We start from the raw sequence: 21,907 nt of genomic DNA, 5'->3' as shown, positions 1-21,907 counted from the left end.
ATTTTCAGTTTTGGGCGAGTCTGTCAGCATCTTCTCGTGATGTTTAAAGTCTTTAGGTTGTCTATCAATGTTCTTTGCCATGTACAGGTAGCCCTCAAGTTGCAACCATGATTGAGCCCAAAATTGCTGTTGCTAAGTGAGAAATTCGCTAAGAGAATTTTGCCCCATTTTACAACTTTTCTTGCCACGATTGTTAAGTGAATCAGTGCAATGATTAAGTTAGTAACATGGTTGTTAAGTGAACCTGACTTCCCTATTGACTTTGCTTGTCAGAAGGTGGCCCCAGGACACTGCAATCATCATAAATATGAGTCAGTTGTCAAGTGTCTCACATTTGATCGCATGACCATTGGGATCCTGCAACAGTCATAAGTGTGAAAACTGGTCATAAGGCACTTTTTTTCAGTGCAGTTGTAACTTTGAATGGCCACTAAATGAACTGTTGTAAGTCGAGGACTGGCTGTATTTCGAGGATGTCTTCTTGGTAATTTGATATCAGGAGGGGAATCCATCTCATTGCCATCTTGGGAATTTGATTACTGTATTCTCCATAGGGAGTGTATGACCTGCTAGATATATGGAAGAGAAAATAACAAATCTGTAACAAAACAACCAAGCTCAGAGAGCACCAAGGACCCCCTTAGTGGTATAAAATATTGTGAAACACAATTAAAAATTCTTGATAAGGCTGTCCTAATGAATACAAAATGGAAGTATGCATGATCAGTGTTTGATTTTAATTGTTATAGATAACATTGAATTAATTATGTAAATCCTAGGCTCATTATTTGAGACAAATGGATCGTTCTCTAGCAAGACTCATCTGTATTGTGTATTGTATTGTGGTGTTTTGGGTTACAGGTATTTTAGGAAGTAGAATTGTTTGTGTGCTTTGTATAACCTTACTGTGCTGCTATTTTTACTTCTGGCTTTGCTGTGTCCTGCTGGCAACTTTTAATTTGACCTACACTGTTTCAATGATTTTTCTTCCATTTAATGTACTTAATTTAATTATCGCTGAAAAACTTCAGCTATTAGATTGCTTAATAACATAATATATAGTCAGTTAATGTAGAAGCCTTGTTGTAACATTAGCAGTAATTACAGTATACAATATAATATAGGTCAGGAGCAAGCAATATGGTGCTTTCTAATGTCTTTTTGGATTTAAGCTTCTACCCTTTATATTGTTTGATCAGTGGCAAAATAGTAATGGTCCAAAACATCCAAAGGGCACAATTGTGCGATGAACAAGCAACTCAAACCATTCCCATTTTTATATCATGACAATTTTGCTGCGTGCGTCTTCTGTCTGGCTCAGGACTTGCTGTGGCAACGAAACAGCACCGTCTCTGGGCTCTTGTGAGATCTCTCCCTTTATTTGCTATAACAGGAGAAAGGAAAAGCTTTATGCATTCAACGGCTCAAAGCTAATCAGTATATTGCTAAGAATATTGAATGCATGGCTGTGATCCTAGCAGCAATAAAGGGGGGCGGGGGAGGAACACCTAAAAGGTAAGTCCTTTACCACAGGACTTAATATTGTCATCTAAGGAATTTTCCTAAACCTGTACAGACGTTAAGAAGCCAATGCTGTCAGAAGTTCATTTTTCTCAAGTACAGGAGAGACAGCTTTCTCCCCCTTCTAGGCTATGGAATTTATTCCCTCTGCAGTGAAGCTTGGCCTTCATTTTTCTGCCTTTGGAACAGGCAGAAGGTCTATTTCTTATGTGTGTGTGTGTATTTTTATAATTACCTCCAATAGACCAATTAGATCCCACAGATTAGGCCTCCTCCGATGGAATCCCCGGCTGGCGACTACCCGGAGGAGAGCCTTCTCTGTGGCTGCTCCGACCCTCTGGAATGAGCTCCCCCGTGGAGATTCGAACCCTCACCACCCTCCAGGCCTTCCACAAAGCCCTTAAAACCTGGCTGTTCTGACAGGCCTGGGGCTAAAGAGCTTTTGCCCCCCCCCTCGAATGGTATGGTTGTTGTGTGCTTTTAAATTGTGTATTGTTTTGTCTGTCTTTTTATCCCTTATCTGTATCCCCTTCCCTGACTTGGATTGTGAGCCACCCTGAGTCCCCGGGGGGGGGGGGGGGGCGGCATATAAGTGCAATAAATTCAATTCAATTTTGTATTTCAGTTTTTGTTAGCTGCCTTGAATAACCCAGGTGAGAGGCAAAGCAATTAAGGTGAACATGTATAAAATCTATAAAGGTACTAAAATAAATTTAAAATATTAAAAGAGTGGACACAGATGTGTGTTTAGCAAAATAGACAGGTGATTTCGTAGATAAGAGAAGATAATCCTTCATATTGTAAAAAAAAAGTTTCCTTCTGATTCTAAGATGCTTCTTGTTTTAAGTATTGCTGCTTCAGGGAGTTACAAGGAACTAACAAATAATGTAACTGTAAAGAATAACTGGCACTGATGATGTTACCTATTTGGGTAACAAAACACCTGAAGGAAAATAATAAGGCTCAGAGAGCACCAAGGACCTCACAGATAGAACTGTAGATATCAGATGAGTGTTTAAGTATATGCTTTAAGTTTTATTCACTGAGTTCTGAAAGTAAAATATTTGAAATGATCAAGAGATCAAAATAAATTAATCCTGTGATGATACCTTTCACATCATCAAACATCTCCTTATCCCAGATCTTTAGGAAGGACTTTATAGGTGGATAAAAATGCCTAATCCGGTCTAAACATCTGACTGATTGTGTGATGGACCATAATAATATGAAAAAACAGTTATTGAAAAGGAGAAAGTCTGGTTTATTGGTGCTGCTATTTCTGGTAAAGCTAGAATTGAGGAAAAACATTTGGAGAAAATTACAAAATAGCAGGACTTGCAGACTGAGGTTTGAATGCTTATGGAAAAATAAATCCATTGTTATTCCCAATTGTGATTGGAGCTCTTGAGTGATACCTAAAGGATTTCTTGCATCTGGAAACCCTGAATTTATTAGATCTGAGAACCCCTAATTAAAAAAAAAACCTACTTCACTTTGCTTGGAATTGTCTATATTCTTAGATGCTACCTTAATAATTCCTAGATCCTTGGTTAGGACTTGAATCATTAAGTTTCCACCAATGTTGAGAGGAAACTGGGAACCAACAGGGAATGGTGGAACATTAAAGAAATTTCCTTCAGTCTCTGGACCAATCAGGCTTTGAGAATACCCACTCTTAATCCCTCCCTCAATTCTACTTAAAAGCATCGTTCAGGTAAGGACCAAAGTTCTTTTCCACCAGTCTTAGACTGTGAATATAACTGTAGATTACCCACACTTAATACTCTATACTTTAAGAGTATCACAGATCTTTCTTCTTGCCAAGGTGATATAATGTTACTTTATGATTTAATGTAGATGTATATTTATTACTGTAACCTGCCTGGAATAACCTTAGAGGGATATAAGATGGGCAGCCAATAAATGTTATAAATAAATAAAGTTAAATAAATAAATTATAAAATCAAGCCTAGTGTCTGGTAATTTATCCCCCTAACCCTTTGTTGGTTATTTAAGACCCCAACCTGAGGTCTTCTCTGTTAAATATGTTTTAATTGTTGTGCCAGGATCACATATATTCTGTACATGAAGCATGTACTTTATCACAGTTCAGCTACATCCTGTTAAATTGCATGTTTGTGACAGAAGCAAAGCTTGAAAAGGGAACATTCAGTTTTATAACTCAGTTTGCCACTATCTTAAAAAATTCTCTGGTAGTTCTGGTGTATAGTATGTAATAAATTGAGAAATTATTATTGCTACGGTACCAGTTGAATCATAAGCATAAACTAATAGGGGTTAATTTTTTAAAAAGAAAAACCTCTCTTTGTAATGCTGTAATTAAATTAATTTAAATGTTGTTAAAACATTTTGATAAGAAAAAGAAATGGGTATAGTCTGTAGTCTTGGAATTGAGCAGTGCATGCGAAAAAGAGGTTCCTTAAAAGGGGAGCGAGCTAAACATTGTAGTGGTAAATCTGTAGCTTCCTTATTTTGTCATCAGGAGTTTGTTCAGTCATAACTTGCATAGGCTCTCTGCTGTAATGCTGAGCTGTAACTTAGCACATAAAACCTATTTTTGTCCTTGGCAGTTTCTGAGGAAAGGCCAACAGATGTGTAGGAGTATCTGTTTAAGCTTTGCTGGCTTGTGTTATTTGCTAGAAATAAAATGTCCAGAATGAGAAAGGATGTATTACTGAACTATCTTTTGATTTGCAGAGATGTACAAGAGCAGGTTATGGCCTCTGTGTAAGATTACATAGACATGAAGTATAATTAATGATTGATTGATGCAGACTTTCACTTTTCAGAAGGACCCATTTTATCTTTGAAATGACAAGACAGAATTAGCCTCAATTCTCAGAAAACCACACTCCCTAATTCAGACAAAAACTGTAAACAAACTCGGACCACCTGTGTCATTTGTTAACTGCTAAGCCAGTATCTAGACAAATTTAGCTCAATATGTCATATGAATGCTCTGAATTTGTCTCTATTTTGCTACTATCTGCTGAATTTTTAGGCATTTATTATCCTACCATTTATTTTTGGTCAGCTCCAGGCAGTGAGCAGGTCCTGCCTCCCATCCTCCCCCCCCCCCAACAACAATCCTGTTGTGAGGTAGGATGAATTGAGAGTGACTGGCCTCAAATCATCCAGCTGGATTTAATGCCTAAGTAAGGACTTAAGCCAACATCTTAGTCACTATATCAGTGATGGTGAACTTTTTGGGCTCAGTGTGTCAAAAATTCAGAAAATTTCTTATGTATCAACCCCCCTCCCAAGAGAGGTCTCTCTAGAACAGGGGTCCCCAAACTTGGGAACTTTAAGACTTGTGGACTTCAACTCCCAGAATGCTCCAGCATAGAATTCTGGGTATTGAAGTCCACAAGTCTTAAAGTTGCCAAGTTTGGGAATTCCTGCTCTAGACTCTTCTCTCTTCTGACCTCTCCTCTCCAGACCCTCTGAAATTTCCGCAGGAGGTCTATGCTCTTGTGGGGACTGTGGAATCTGAGAAAAGCATGTGTGAATGCTTGCACAATTTTTAGGTGCCTTAGAGCAAGGCGCCTTCTGGTGCAACTTCCAGAGGCCTTTGCATGTCACCAAAAACGGCATAGTGTGTCAGAGGTCCACCATTGCTATGCTATACCATGAGACCCTTTCATCCCCTCAAGTAGTTTAACCAATTGTCCTAAGTGGAAAAGTCAAATTGAACTTGGAATTGTCTGCATGCAAAACAGTCATTTCTGCCTGTTAGGCTGCGTTCCCCTCATCAATTTGCGAGGGTAACCTTAAACCTGTGAATCTAAGAGTTGCGTTTTTCATTCTGACTCCCATCTTTCTGTTCCTTATCAATACTTTCCAGAGGGTCGTCGAAGAGTGAAGTGGATGCGGTTGAAAAACCGTAGACGTGCAGTGCATGTTAGGTAGATGACGAGCCGCTCTTTGAATTCAAGTCATAACGTTCAGCAGCTGAGGAGCTCATGATTCTATTTTAACATTTTTCAACAAAGATATCAGTTGTCCAGAAGATAGGCATGTTGCTGGATATTTTATGTATTTATTGCACGATCAACATTGCCTTGCAAATGTGACTTCGGATACATGAATATATTCTGCGTTCCATTGCCAAAAAAAGAAGAAGCAATACCCCACTTTTTTTTAATTAATTTCCCAGTCTCATTCTAAAATTTTTGGACCTCCTTGGTAGATAAGATGATCTAACCTCCAATCCATCATTTGTTCCCTTAAAAACTGCTGTTGTCTGTCTGCAGTCTTACTTTTAATAGGCTACTTCACAGTTTCCTTGGTTATTAACACGTTCAGAAGTGGTTATGCAACAGTGCTTTCCAGGAAGGCAGATGAAGTACTGTACCCTCTTTGAGATAAGAAGCTGGCTTTTACTTTTTTTAAAGGGGAGTATTCTGAGAATGGACTTTGGTTGAAGCTCTTTTTAATAACCCTTATAGCTTCCAGTTGCCAAGCTTGTGGGAAACCATAGACTGGAGTTACCTCTCATCTAGCTAAACTAATAATAGTAATTGTTTTTCAGCAATAGAATAATTTCGCATAGTTCAGTTAGCCTACTTCCTCTGTTTTCCACATATGGTAAACCAGAAGCTTATGTGTTTGTCTTCATCTTAGCGGTGTGAAAGCTTTAACAAGCAAAATGCTTTGATTTATCTGATAAACACCTAAATTTGTGGGATTTTTTTACTAGATTTTTTTTTTTTTAACTTAGTTGCTGTTCTCCGCTTTCCTCTTTAATGTGCACTGGGCACTGACTAGCACAGGGTTCAAAAGCTTTAAGCATGATTTGTTTTGCTTTGCTATGGTTGCATTCATTTTCATTCTCTGTTTAAAGTATCAGTAGCTTCTAGAATTACTGAAGCACCAGGCTAAAAATAACTGGGGGCAGAATGCTGCAGTGATAGGCCTCGCACAATGAATGACATAATCCATTTCAAATGAACCCTCTTAGAAGATTATAAAATAGCGCTCGTAAAGTTTTGAAAAGGAATAATTATACCTTTTTCAGACTTTGCAATTGGCGTGTTCTGGTTTTGCTTCGGAGCATGAAAACCCTGTTGCTGCAGCGTTAGAACTCCAGCGGTGGGTTCCTTGTGCAAGTCCGTATTGCTTGAGTTATTTTGGAAATTGGTTCAAAGCCGTGATTTCAAAGCTTTCTGTGTTCTGGGAACTGTTTACATATTGGCTGCTTTTTCGCGGAATACTTTCTGTTTGTAAACAGTTACAGTTCTGCAGACCAAAGGAAATGGCAATGGATGTGTTGTACAGTACTTTGACCTCAGTAAAGCAATTGACAAAATTTCATCGCATCCCTCTGGGATAAGATCTGTGCACGTGAGCAAGATGGCATTGTGGTCTGGTGGATGTGTAACTAGCTGAATAATGTGATGCAGCAATTAAAAAGCCACTGCATACTTTTGGGCCACATTAATAATAGAATTGTGTTCAGATCATGGGAGGTAATAGTTCCATTGTATTGTCTACTGGTTAGACCTCACTTGAAGTACTACGCATTGTATTTTAAAGGAGACATGGAAAAAAAAACCTGGAAAGTATTCTGATGAGAGCTGCCAGAATAAGAGTTCAGGAAACTAAATTCTATTTGGAATTATTAAAGGATCTGGGCAGATTAAGAGGAAATATCATAATGAGCAAATAACTTAAAAGGCTGTTATGCTTGTTTAACTTGACAGCAAAAGACAGACAAATAGGTTGACATGAAAGATGTAGCCCAGTGCACCTTTCCTTGACTTACAACAATGATCCCTCAAAGTTACCGTAGCACTGAAAAAAAATGACCTTTTTGATATGACTGTTGCAGCATACCCATGGTCACATGATCAAAATTCAGGTGCTTGGCAGCTGACCCTGGCAAGCAAAGTCAGTGGGGGAGCCAGATTCACTTAACAACCATGTGACTAACTTAACTGCAGGGGATTCACTTAATGTCTTGTGGCAAGAAAGATCGTAAAATGGAGTAAAACGCACTTTTAACAACTGTCTTGCTTAGCAACAGAAATATTGGGCTCAATTGTGCTTGCAGGTTGAGGACTGCCTGAGGGAATTTCTTGATGGTAGTCTGCTTAAAACAGAAAGGAGTTCAGGGTTTGTTTTTTTTTGGAAATTTTTAAATGTGGATTGGGTGGCCACAGATCAGAATGATTTATAGTAAGTTCCTGGAGCTTGTCTTGGTTCATGCTCGCTTCGGAAGAGACAGTGACTGGTGTTGGGCTTCTTATGAAAGCTAAGAGAACATATGCATGATGGTGGATGGATGCAATGGATGCGTAGTCCTTCATGCGGTTTTGTTCAGTAATATTGAGGGGGTCTTTCAGAAATGTCCGTGTCTTTGGGGATTCTCAAAGGTGCCATTCAAAAGGCAACTGGGCTTCCTTAGTTTTCTCCCTTGAAAATGTTTAGCTACTCATCCAGGAAACTTCTTCAGTACAAATTTCATTGGGACCGAGTTTGAAAACCTTTGGGTTGAAAGTTGAGATTTGGATCTAGAAGCATTTCATTTGAAACCCCATACCACTGAAGGATCTTCAGGAAAAGCTTCTTATCTTTTATTTGGCAAGGATTTCTCTTTTCAAAAACAAGCCGGGTAGTGTCACTAGTACAGAATACCCTGGATCTTGCCTTTTCCTGGGAGAGAAAGCTTGGAATTGGGTGCCAGCTGGCTGCATTGGCTGTCAACATCAAGCCTGGCATAACCGCTTGTTATTATTTCCCCCCCTTTATAGAACCTTTTCTTTTCTTTCAAAAGGATCCCCCCCCCCAGGTCAGAGTCCTGGGTAAAGATGTCTCTCCTTTTACAGACAGCCATTTACCAGGCGTAATATGAAAATTACCTCTTCAGTTGTGCAGCTGACTCTTGGCTGTGGTATTATTTTTATCTTATGGCTTCCTTGCAACAGTGGCACAAGTCTCTAGTGGTGGAGGAAGCTCAATTATTGTAATATCTCCCCTACAGGGATTAAAGTAGGACATCTACACTGCTTACAGCTCATTAGGAAAGCAACAGCGTGTGCTGATAGGTATAACAGCAATTGTGTCAGTCACGCACACACATACACACGGCCTCCTTTCCCTACATTTTTCTCAGCTTATAAAGAAGGCTGTGGGTATTTTGCGCTGGTGATAAAAATCAAGCGAGTAGAATAAGATTGATACCCGTTTGAACAATCTGTTTGAAAGATTAGCTTTTGGAAATATTTCGGCATTCTTTTTTTTGTTTTGGTTTGTTTTGGTAGTAGATTGAATAGGCAAGCAAATAATATGGTTAACCAAAGAATGCAAAGAATACATCTGCCTCGGGCAGGGAAGAAGCTAGAATTCATTGGTGGCGTATAGTAAGTGCTTTGTAGCCCGTTGTCCTATGAAATTGCTTTACATTGTCAGTTTTGAATTTTGCGCTCTCTGTGTGTGTGTGTGTAAGCAATTGAAATGTGAAATATAAAAACCATGTAACTTTAAAAACCTTGCACCGTGCTACACACATGCACACATTTCTTTTGTTCGAAAAAAAGTGCCAAATCCTATATAGTAGTTTCTTTCTCAGCCCAGTTATATCCTCAATTATCTTTTGAGATTGATTAAACTGAGAAAGGGAAGATAGGTAGTCCTTAATTTACAATAGTTCATTTAGTGACCATTCAAAGTTACAAAGGCACTGAAGAAATGACTTATGACCATTTTTCACACGTAAGACCATTCCCGCATCTCCATGCTCGCATGACCAAAATTCAGATGCTTGGCAACTGACTTATATTTATGACAGTGGCAGTGATCACGTGATCACCTTTTGTGACCTTTTGAGAAGCCTGATTCATTTAACAACCCTGTGACTAACTCAACAACTGCAGTGATTCACTTAACGGTGGCTAGAAAAGTTGTAAAATGGGGCAAAGCTCACTTAACAAATGTTTCACTTAGCAATAGAAATATTGGGCTCCATTATGGTCATACATTGAGGACTATTGTACTGAGAAATTGGGGGAAACTACTTCTCCCTGTATAGATGTCATGCAAATCTAAATAAGCTATAGCTGATGCAAATTTAGTCATAGATTATCTTATATTAAAGAGGCCACTGGCACAATGCAAGCCTTTGTTGCTTCTAAAAAAACTTCAAAGGGCTCCCATAGAGAAGTATGTTGGAACAGGAGATGAGAAACGTCTTTGATTTAGGCTGCCTTTTTCTCTTGAGAACTGTTTTTTTCTCCAAAGTAGCTTAAATCTTCTACTTTTCCCTAAATAAACTAGCTTCTCTTATATTGAAGATTATATGAAAATCATGTTTCATTTTAGTTAACTGTTCACAGCACTTCAGATGACAAAAGAGGAAACGTTGGAGAGAATATTTAAGATTGCTGTTTGATATCTTTGTATCCTCTTATGAGCAATTTTCTGTTTTATGGGGAAAATAGTAACATGTTAATGAAAATTCTCCCTTTGCCATCCAAACAAGTGTCCTTGTGTCTGTATATTATATTTCTGTTCAGATACCCTTTCTTCGTTACTTCGCCTCTTAGGTTTTTTTTTTTATTAAAAATGTTAAGGTATCATATTCTTTGGCAATTTATCTGGCTCATGTGGAGACACGTTCTGTTCACATCCTGTTCAAAGCATATTAGTGGTTTTTGCGCAACTGTTCTGCCCAATTTCTTTATTTGCTTTTATCTTTGTACTTGCTATGCGTAAAAGCTGCAAAGGTTTCATTAGCTACACCTTCTAGGTTTTTGCCAAGTCAGCCATAACTTATCCATGGTATCGTCACAGAGCAGGGAAAATTAGTCAAAGATGGCAAAGGTGGATTTGGGGCGTTATCACTTTGTTGTCAGAATAAGATTGACATTTAGTGCTTGGATTTTGTTTTCTGGAGAGACGTTGGGAGGGAGAGAGAGAGAGAGAGAGAGAGAGAGAGAGAGAGAGAGAGAGAGAGAGAGAGAGAGAGAGAGAATACACACATTATATGTATATGATGTAATTTAATGTGTAATGTCAATATAAATGTTTTTTGTTGTTGAAATTTGATATAATTTCCTGAATTTAAAAAAAAACCCAATTTTGGCTATAATTCCAAATTAAATGCATAATGGGAAGCAACAGGATAAACATTGTTTCTGGGTAAACACAGGTTTTACTGCTCCGCATGATATTTGCATTCATTAGGAATGTAGGGAGTGGAAGCTTTTATGGAATTCCCTTTCTTTGAGAACTTGGCAGACCCTATTCTGGAAGCAGCGTAGGACACTCTTCAGCTCTCCTTTAGGTAGGAGAATCATTTAATTAAGAGTTAATTAGCTTTTTGATCTATCTCTGGCATTATAAGGCTCAAGAGTCCTGAGTGTTACGAAGTGCCTTTGATCAAGCTAGGCTTGAGTGTTACTTCTAGCCCTGCTTGGGTAGATACTTGCTTCAGTATCCCGTAGCCTAAGAAACGTTTCATTTAAACTGTGTTATTTGAGGGGCTGCCCTTATAGACAGTTTAGAAACTTCCACTCGTGCAAAACACTGCAGCAAAAGATGGTAGAAAGTGGTCCTATATTCATATTAGACTCCCTGGAGAAGAGCCTCATGTTGGGAAAGATTGAGGGCAAAAGGAGAAGGGGACGATAGAGATTGAGGTGGTTGGGTGGAGTCATTGAAACAGTCGGCCTGAGCTTAAATGGACTCAAGAGGATAGTAGAGGACAGGAAGGCTTGGAGGAATGTCGTCCATGGGGTCGCAATGGGTTGGATATGACTTTGCAACTAACAACAACATATTCATATTACGCAAATTCTATAAAGCCTTCACTGCTTCACACTTTCAGTGCTACAGGTAGCCCTCAACTTACAACCCCTCACTTAGCGACATTTGAAGTTAAAGTGATTTGCAACCGATCCTTGTACTTACGACTGTCACAGTGTCCCCCCCCTGAGTCACATGATCAAAATCTGGGGGCTTGGCAACTAGCATATATTTATGATGTTTGCAGTGTCCCAGGGTCATGTGATTGTCATTTGCAACTTTCCTAGCTGGCTGCCAAAAAGCAAAGTCGGTGGGAAAGCCAGATCTACGTAACAGCTATGTGATTCAGTGTACGACAGCTGCAAAAAAAAAAAAAAGTCAGAAAATTGAACGTGACTTAAACACCTCACTTAGTGACAAATTCTGGCCCCAACTGTTGCAAATTGAGGACTATCTACATAGGGTAACAGTATTTTTTTTTCAAATACCTAAGGCCGCTTTATCCCATAATGACTCTGGCTAGTATCAGAGCATTAAAAATAATTGAAAACATTACCATGAGAAAAGGCATCCATAAGGGAGCAGTAGCACCCCAAAGATACCCCCAAAGGCCTGCCATATTCCACAGCTCAGACTCTGAAGAAAAAGCCAGGCTCACTTAAATAAGGTCAGGATAGGGGACACTACCGTATTTTTCAGAGTATAAGATGCACCGGAGTATAAGACGCACCAAGATTTTGAAGAGGCAAATTTTGTCCCCCCCCCCAAAAAAGAAGGCATAAATAGCTTTTAGGAAATTTGTAGAGTGCTCCTAGGAGGTGCCCCCCCAAAAACGAGCAAAAAATGGTCTGTTTTTGGTGAAAACAGGGCCGTTTTTCATAAAAAAGGGCATGCATAACATTTAGGAGGCTGGGGGGGGGAGGCAAAATTGAGCAAACAAATGGCCCATTTTTTGCTCATTTCTGCCCACCCCAGCCCCCAGGAGCACTCTAGAAGCCTCCCCAAAGGCTCTGCATGTCCATTTTGGTGAAGGGGGCGGGGTTTTGGGAGGCAAAAAATGCTGTATTCAGTGTTTAAGATGCACCCAGATTTTCAAGTTCTATTTTAAGGGGGAAAGGTGCGTCTTATACTCTGAAAAATGTGGTATTTAAGAGTACAGGCCTTGAGCTAAGAACCACAATAATTTCCCTCATAAAGAAATCTTTTTGTCATTTGACGTCACAATATCTTGTGACTTATTTTATTTGTTGCAGGTGATTAGCCATGCTAAGCTACACATTAGATGTTTGCCTAGGAACAAGTATTTTCAATAGCAGGATATTTATTTCAAAATACTATCTATCCAGTGAGCACACTAAGCATTTATTTAAAACATTCTTTTAGCATCAGGCAAAGACCTTTTTAAAAAAAATATCCTAAGCCTTTTAGCATATATGTGTGTGTGTGTGTGTGTGTTGTACTTGTGCTGATAAATAAATAAAGGGAGACACAAACACAAATGTAACAAAGGCAACAGTAAAAATATTGGGCTTTCTGTCTGGATGATCTCTTGTGACGAGCCGATGGACAGAGAATGGAAGCAGTTAGCTTCCTCCCATAATTGGGGCATACCAGGGGTTGTGACACTAAGCTTTTAATCTGTCTCTGACTTTATTGTATGCTTTATTGTAAAAAACATAAGGTTCGTAACTTATGGTGCACTATCCCGGGAGAACTCAGTTTTAAAAGAGAGCATATCATTAAAAAATAAGAAATAAATGTTTCTTGGCTCTCCCTTAAACCAGGGGTGTCCAAACTTCGGAACATTTAAGACTCGTGGACTTCAACTTTCAGAATTCCCCAGCCAGCCATGCTGGCTAGGGAATTCTGGAAGTTGAAATCCACAAGTCTTAAAGTTCCCAAGTTTGGACACCCCTGCCCTAAACATTTTGTGAAGAGGAGACATTTCATGCTTGGCTTCTTGAATATATTTTCACCTAGACAGAAGATGATCCCGCAATGACTAGGCATTTTGAGACACAATTTTTTATGTGCAAAATCTGTCTCGGATTGCAAAATTAGTATCTGAAAAAAATGCCTAAAAGAAAGCTTTGGCATAATTATCTTTTGTATCTCAATCATGGAGAACTGATGAAGTCAAATGCTCCCCCCCCCCTTTAACTGTGAGATCAGTTGCAACCAGTTGCCATTACAGCCTTGATGAATGAGCTTTGAGTTTCTCGGTTAGGAAACCGAAGCATTCTTAAAACCTATTTCTGCAGCTGTGACTTTTATACTTCCAACTGCTTTACATTTCTTACTTTGAAAAACTGCCTGACTGGTATATAATTTCAGTGGTAAAATTAAAGATGTCAGTTATTTTCCAAATGCATTTTCTGGAGCTGGAGGCTTATCGTTGTGCAGATATTCTCACATTATGTGACTGGATTATTAATTATCGCTTTCTGCAATAAACAAATATTTATGTATCGCTTCTTTAAGGAAAATACTTTCGTTTCTTGATTCAGAGACTTAATGCTGTTTTAAAAAATCTATTTTAAGGCTGCTGTATATTTTAGTAACGTATGAATTCATTAAACACTTTTAGGGTATGGCTTTTAATTTATGCATTTGGCATGAAGGCTCAAATCCCTGTGGCATGCTATTACACCAAGGACGTCTAAAAATGAAGTTCTCTGGAAGAGTTGAATTTCCATGATCCCACAGTGGCTTGGCATTTGTGGAAATTAAAATTCAACCCATTTGAAGGATGCTTTTTTTATAGAGAGCTGCTTTGCATTCTTTTCTTTCTGTACTATGGAAGTGACTTTTAACTACATTCTAGCTTTTTCTGGCTACAGCCAATTACAAGTTATGGTTCTGTCGACTGTCAGTTACAATTTATGGTTGGAACTTTTCAGTTTTTGTTAGACTTATATGTTGCCCATGTTACCTAGATGACTTTAACCTTAGCTTGCTACTTGTGATGCTCACAATTCAGTGTGATGCAAATTAATTGATTTCAGAAGTAAAAGGTAAATTGATCATTCCGTTCGTGAAAGAGTCCTTGAACTGATTTTCCAGCACAGGGGGAAAAAAAATGTCTGTGTCAGATTTGCCTTACATAAAATAGGTTGCAATTTTGTAGTAGTTACACTGTAACAAATGATTACCTAATCAACCTTCCAAAGTGAAGAACCAGATTAAAGTTTTGTTGTTTTTTTTTATACGTAATCAAATGAAAATTTCCAGGTGTGTATGTTTGGCCAGGAAGATAGATTTAAATCTCTTCACAGAGAACTTTATGTGCTAACATAGAATGTGGAAATTAAAGTACAAAGTGCAGTTTGGCTTTTGCTGTATTTTACTATGGATGTTTGCTGTTGCTGAAAACACTTGCACCGTGTTTGCAAATCAAGGGTGGAAGTAAATTAAAAGATTAGTATAAACGTTCTCATCTTTTTCAATATGTTTCCTTGATTTATTGCTAGCTTGATTCAAACACTATTTTCTTGGTGTACTTTTGAGGTTAGTAAAATGGGGGGGGGGGAGTTTATTTCTTGGCAGTTTTTAGAATTTGCTGAGCCAATGGGGCTGCCCTGGAATTGCACTAAAAGCTGAAGCCATAAAAGCTTCAGCTATTCCAGAATGCAGCAACATAAGGCACTGTTGGGCATCCCTTAGTATGGCCATGTAACACTTTATGAACTTCACTGGTTACTTCGGAGGGGCTGGTGGTTACCTACAAAACCGTATATGGCAGAGGGTCTGGTTAATATAGGGACCACTTATTGCTCACAGCTTGGTCTGGCAGGATTGGAGCACTCCAGGTTCCTTAAGTTAAGCAATACTGTGTTTCGGGACCTTGGGTGTGTGCTGCAGTACCTGCCCTATGGAATGAGGTTTCTTCCAAGATCCAAAGGACACCACCTTTTTGGCGTTTCAAATGGGAGCCTAAAGACCCCGCTCTTCACTCAGACCTTTAAATGAAGACGATTGAAGCCTCCTTTTAACTTAGGTTGTTTTTTTCTGTTTGTTATTCTTCCTATTCTGACCGAGGCTTCCCAAGAGCATGAAGCAAACTCCTTGTCCCGACAAAAATCTCTTCTATTAATTGACTGTGAATTCTGCTCCTTCACATCCATCAAAGTCTTTCAAGGGAAGATTTATAGTCACAGACCTTATCTGGCTTGGAGAGCTGACAGGCCGGTATCTGCAAAACTTGGCAAGGAGTCTCTGAGAGTCCCCAACCTCCTCCCTATCTGAATCTGCTGCCAGTTCTGCTGGCGCGCCACAACACTTCCATCTCTACCCTTTCTTTGTTTCTTGAGCATTTATTGTCTTCTTTTCATGGTTTAAATCTTTTGTAAACAGGAAGTCATTAATAGATGTAAATACAGACTAAAATAACAAGACAAACATACACTTAATAGAAATCTCCCAGATGGCAATTGGAAACATTTGGTCCTGGTTAAAAGCATCTTAGAAGAGTGGTGATTTGTTTGTTTGTAAAATGTATTAGCTACCCATTTTACCGCAAGGCTGCTCTGGGTAGCTTATAATATTAAAAGATAAAACTGTACAAAACCTAATGACATATATACAATACTATTAAAAAATCCAGATGCCCAGTCAGCCTTAAGCTGCTCAGGATTGAACTCCTGGCTGTGGGCAGAGGTTTTGCCTGCAATAACTGCACGCGAACGACTGCGCCACCACGGGGCATGAGCGATAGCCTTCAGTGTATCTTGTGCCAGATAAAAAAATCACAATTGGTGCACTAGCTTGTAGCATCAAAAGGTTGACTTAGCCAAAAGGAGACTCAGTCTCCATTCTGCTCCTCCAATGTGTAAGAGCAACTTTATCCTCAAAATGTTTAGCCAGTTCAGTGTAACAATACTAATAGGCTGTTCTGGCCCATTCTTTTTATTAAATTTGGACTAGTGCAGTTGCCTGATATCTTACAAATCAAGTGAGACAGGGAAGCTCCCTGTTGGCTTATCGGTTCAGATTTGAGCTCATAACTGTTCTGGTTGTATTTTTCTTTTTTTTTTCTCCCAGCATTGCTCCAGGCATCTCTTCATCTGTGTCATTTTCCATTGCTTTTTAGAAAATCAAGAAACTGATTAGGATTGGTGGGCAGAGAGAGAGAGACCATTAAGGCCAATCTTGTATAGTACCTTGTTCACCTCTGTATTTCAGAGGTTAACACAACATTTGACAGAAGTACCTTTGAGATCCTTGAGCAGTTTTCAGAAACCCTGTGGATCCATTAAATGCTCAAGTGAGCCGTCTAACTCACATCTTGAGGAGCCTAGTGGGTCCAGTCAACTCCAAGATTTCAAGAAAGCGATTTGTGTTTTTCACTTCCCTGTATAAAAGCGTATTTACATTTTTATTTGAATGATCTCCTTTGCAGAAAGGCTCATAATCTTATAGTTCCTTAGTAGGCAGCCATTTGTGTTTTCATGGACCCTTGCTCTAAATTCTTTGTGCCATTCTGAGGATGGAAAGGATACATTTGCACATCAGGATCTAGAACATACAGCATCTAAAAAACTCTGTGTTTTAAGACGTGCTCCAGAGCTCTCCAATTGTAAACTTTCTCTGTTTACCTCTTTATGCTACACCAAGAAGGAGAAAGTCTCATCTCATACTGTGGTCAGACCAAAAAGTGAGGCGAGTCACACTTTTGTAATGACACGAGACCATCTTTTTCTACACTTCATAAAGAAACTGAAGGAGAGGTGTTTGCTGGTGGACATCCTGTCTTTTCAGAGTATTTTTGCAGTGGTTAAGGTACTGGCCTAGAAACCAGGAGATGGTGAATTCTAGTTCCGGCTTAAGTATGAGAGCTGGCTGGATGACTTGGGCCAGTCACTCATTCTCAGCCAGTGGTGCAATTCATCCGGCTCTATCCAGTTCGGGCAAACCGGTAGGGCTGGCCGTGGGAGGCTCCTCCTGCCCGCCCCGGTGTCCTCACGTCCCGTTTTTGATGCTCTGCACATGTACGGAAGGCCCTGCCCATGCACAGAGGTGGCACATGTGAGCGAACCGGTGGTAAAGGTAAGTTGATTTCACCCCTGCTCCCATCCCGACTCACTTCACAGAGTTGTTGATGTGGGGAAGATAGGAGGAAGGCTATGATGTATATTTGCTGCCTTGGGTTACTTATAAAGTAATAAATTTATTACTTATAAAGTAATAAATAAAGTGCCCTTGACCCTGACTACTGAACAACTCAGAGGTCAGTTCACATTCTGTGGTTGAGACTGTCTTTGCAGGGAAATGGCTGCCTATCAAATCTATTTAACAATTCTTATAGGCTAGTTTTTCTTCAAACAACCACTCAAAGTTTCTTAAATTAATACTGATATTAAAGCCTAGCCTAATAGCTTGCTGGTGATGACTGATTTTATGTTCACAAATACTATATTCAGACGAATGGAAGACGCAGCATTTTTTTTCTTGCCTCAGAGCCCAGCATGAAACAAATTGGGCTGCTAAAGAAGCCAAACACCAGTGGTTTGCAACATGGAAACACTGTCTTCTATCAATTGCAATGTAACTGCAATGTACTTTGCTGAGTAGTGAGTTTTCTGGAGTTATTTACTAGTTAATCTAAGGTGCTGTGAAGAAAAATAAGTCCCCTGGGGAAAGGATCAATTTGGATTTTATGTCCCATTACAGTTAAGGGACTGTAGTGCTCATATTGTATTGTATGTTATGATTCCTGGTTTTTCATCTCAGGTAGTCTTTGACGTATGACCACAGTTGAGCCCGAAATTTCTATTGCTAAGTGAGGCAGTTGTTAAGCACACTTTGCCCCGTTGCCATAGCTGTTAAGTGAATCACTACAGTAGTTTGTAATGTGAATCTGGCTTCCCCACTGACTTTCTCAGGTGGTCTCAAAAGGTGATCACATGACCCCGGGACACCACAATTGTTATAAATATAAGCCAGTTGCCAAGCGTCTGAATTTTGATCATGTGAACATGGGGATCTGCAACAGTTGTATGTGTGAAAAATGGCTATAAGTCAGTTTTTTCCAGTACCATTTTAACTTTGGTCACTAAATGAAAGGTGATAAGTGGACAGCCTAGATTATACTACTGTCCCATAACTGTAAACCTTCCCAGGTAGATGAGTTAATTCTACTTTATTGTAAGGCTACATTAATAGATGCAAGTTTGAAAATACAAATCTTCTGCTCCTTCCTTCCTTCCTTCCTTCCTTCCTTCCTTCCTTCCTTCCTTCCTTCCTTCCTTCCTTCCTTCCTTCCTTCCTTCCCTCCCTCCCTCCCTCCCTCCCTCCCTCCTTCCTTCCTTCCTTCATTCCCTCCTTCCCTCCCTCCCTCCCTCCCTCCCTTTCTTTTTTTAACAGCCTGAGAAGTTAGGGAAGGTTCCTTTCTGACTCTCTTTTCTCCACCCATTATGCAGCTGAGGGCTATGCCCTCTCTTATCTGATAAGTTACCTAGGCAGCGTCTTTTTGCCCCATCTCCCAAAGTCTTTCCCACATACCATTATGCATACCCAAGCTTTTCTTGTTGACAGTGCTTAAAGGAAATGCTACTGAAACTGAAGGGTGAACCTGTTCCCAGTTATCTCATGAGGAAATAAAGTAATGCTTTTGAGACTCTGCCTATTTTCAGGGATTTTGAGCTAGTCCATAGTATTGTAGCTACCCTGCATGAGTGAGTGGTCCACACTCGGAACAATTACATTGCAGGGGTAGTTCATAGGCAAGCTGCCTTTCAGGAAAGCTTGTGCCGAGTAACTAGGTTTGAAGAGTAGTGATATAGAATTCACCTGGCCCTCAGCTTAGAACCACAATTGAGCCCAACATTTCTGTTGTGAAGTGAGACAGTTGCCGAGTGAGTTTTGCCCCGTTTTATGATTTTTCTTGCTAAGGTTGTTAAGTGAATCACTGCAGTTGTTCAGTTAGTAATATGGTTGTTAAATGAATCGGGTTTGCCCATTGACTTTTCTTGTCGGAAGGTCACAAAAAAGGACATGGCAACCGTCATAAGTATGAACCAGTTGCCAAGTGTCTGAATTTTGATCACGTGACAAGTGTTAAAAATGGCCATGAATCAAAATTTAAAATGCTGATATAACTTTGAACAGTTACTAAATGAACTGTTGTAAATTGAGGACTACCTTTAGCAGGTAGTTTCAGTCACTTGTATGGCTGAATATGTATTGTGTTTTTAAGACTGTTGAATTACTATTTCTCTGCTGCATCTAGACGATGAGGCAGTGCCCATGTCATCTATTTTGATTAGGGATTTGAAACTGCTAATTTATAGCAAAATGAAATGATTTTCATACTGTCTATACCCAACTTCAATTTATGAAAGGGTTCTTCCTTTCTGGCTCAGTGCACTTTTTCCACAGGGATAGCTTCATTGATCCTTGACTTTCGACAAATTTAATTATTGACCTAGGCTTCTTCCTTGTTAACTTTATGGAATGTTTTGAGCTACTTTTACTGTTTTAATACAATACAATACAATACAATACAATACAATACAATACAATACAATACAATACAATACAATACAATACAATACAATACAATACAATACAATAGCAGAGTTGGAAGGGACCTTGGAGGTCTTCTAGTCCAACCCCCTGCCTAGGCAGGAAACCCTATACCGTTTCAGACAAATGGCTATCCAACATCTTCTTAAAGACTTCCCGTGTTGGGGCATTCACAACTTCTGGAGGCAACTTCTGTTCCACGGATTAATTGTTCTCACTGTCAGGAAATTTCTCCTCAGTTCTAAGTTGCTTCTGCCCTTGATTAGTTTCCACCCATTGCTTCTTGTTCTACCCTCAGGTGCTTTGGAGAATAGCTTGACTCCCTCTTCTTTGTGGCAGCCCCTGAGATATTGGAAGAATGCTATCATGTCTCCCCTAGTCCTTCTTTCTATTAAACTAGACCTACCTAGTTCCTGCAACCGCTCTTCATATGTTTTAGCCTCCAGTCCCCTAATCATCTTTGTTGCTCTTCTCTGCACATCTTTTCTACATCGTGGATAATGCTTATGACTTGTGTTTCAAAAACAAATGGTAAGGGCCATGAAATAACTAAGAGGATGTTTACAAAAAGAGTGTAACTTGTGGCTGTTTTTACAAAAACATTTACAATGATTACTAGTTTGCAGAATCTGTTACCAGCCTGCTGGAGGCTGGCAGTATTCTTGGTTGCTGGGCACAGAAAGGAGTGCATAGAGGTAGTCCCCCACTTACAGCCATTTGTTTAATAACTGTTCAAAGTTACAATATCACTGGGGGAAAAAGACTTTTGATTGTTTTTCACACTTATGACTGTTGAAGATCCCCTTGGTCACATACTCAAAACTCAGTTGTTGGAAACCTGGCATGTGCTTATGAGAGTTGTAGTGTCTCAAAGTCCCATGATCAATTATTGCGACCTTCTGAAACCCAAAGTCAATGGGGAGGTCAGATTCGCTTAACAACCGTACTACTAACTTAATTACTGCAGTGACACACTTAAAGAATTGTGGCCAGAAAAATCATAAAATAGGGCAAAACTCACTTAACTGTCTTGCTTTGCAATGGAAATGTTGGGCTCAATTGTCGTAAGTCAAGGACTGCTACCTGTACTAAAAATCCAATACTTGGTACTAGTTGTTTGTGTATGTATAGTAATGGGATTCAACTATTGTTCTGCTATTTAAACGTTTTAATGAGCATTGATGTGGCTGCAGGGACACTTCTTTATTTGCCTATGATTGCCTTGTTGAATGTGCTTGTCATTTTCAACCTATGAATTCATAAATAGTAATGTTTCTATATTAAAAGTACAAAGTATAGAATTAATGTAGAGTTGGAAGGGACCTTGGAGGTCTTCTAGTCCAACCCCCTGCTTAGGCAGGAAACCCTATAGTGTAGGGCCTACACCACTTCAGACAAATGGTTGTCCAACCTCTTCTTAAAAACTTCCAGGGTTGGAACATTCACAGTTTTGAAGGCAAGTTGTTCCACCAGTGAATTGTTCTCATTGTCAGGAAGTTTCTCCTTAGTTCTGAGTTGCGTCTCTCCTTAATTATTTTCCATCCATTGCTTCATGTCCTGCCCTCAGGTGCTTTGGAGAATAATAGCTTTTTTGACTCCCTCTTCCTTGTGGTAACCCCTGAGATATTGGAACACTACTATCATGTCTCCCCTAATCCTTCTTTTCATTGAACTAGCCATGCCCAGTTCCTGCAACCATCCTTCATATGTTTTAGCCAGTCGCTTAATCCTCTTTGTTGCTCTTCTCTGCATTCTTTCTAGAGTCTCAACATCTTTTTTTTTACCTCATGGCAACCAAAACTGGATGCCGTATTCCAAGTGTGGCCTTACCAATACCTTATAAAGTGGCATTAACACTTCACGTGATCTTGGTTCTATTTCCTCTTTAATGCAGCCACAGAACTGTATTGGCTCTTTTTGGCAGCTGCAGCACACGGCTGGCTCCTATTCAAGTAATTGTCCACTTGGACGCCAAGATCCCCTCCAAGTAATTGATAATACAGGTAGTCTTTGACTTCTGACCATAACTGAGCATGGAACTTCTAATGTTTTTATTACAGTCACAGTTGTGAGGCACCAACGTGACTGGATCGGATTC

At 39.5% G+C, this 21,907-nt stretch overlaps 1 protein-coding gene across 3 annotated transcripts in view; it reads left to right on the top strand.

The window, feature by feature from the left end:
* Positions 1–21,907, top strand: part of MED13 (mediator complex subunit 13) — a 158,563-nt gene that overhangs the window by 5,601 nt on the left and 131,055 nt on the right. The gene's annotated exons all lie outside the window — the stretch shown is intronic.

This window comes from Thamnophis sirtalis, unplaced genomic scaffold (genome assembly GCF_051295495.1).
Source record: "Thamnophis sirtalis isolate CommonGarterSnake01/CBP01778 unplaced genomic scaffold, rThaSir2_p1.2 scaffold_6, whole genome shotgun sequence".
NCBI classification, from domain to species: Eukaryota; Metazoa; Chordata; class Lepidosauria; order Squamata; family Natricidae; genus Thamnophis; species Thamnophis sirtalis.
The sequence above is the reverse complement of the archived record's forward strand: the minus strand, read 5'-3'. Positions and strand labels throughout refer to the sequence as shown.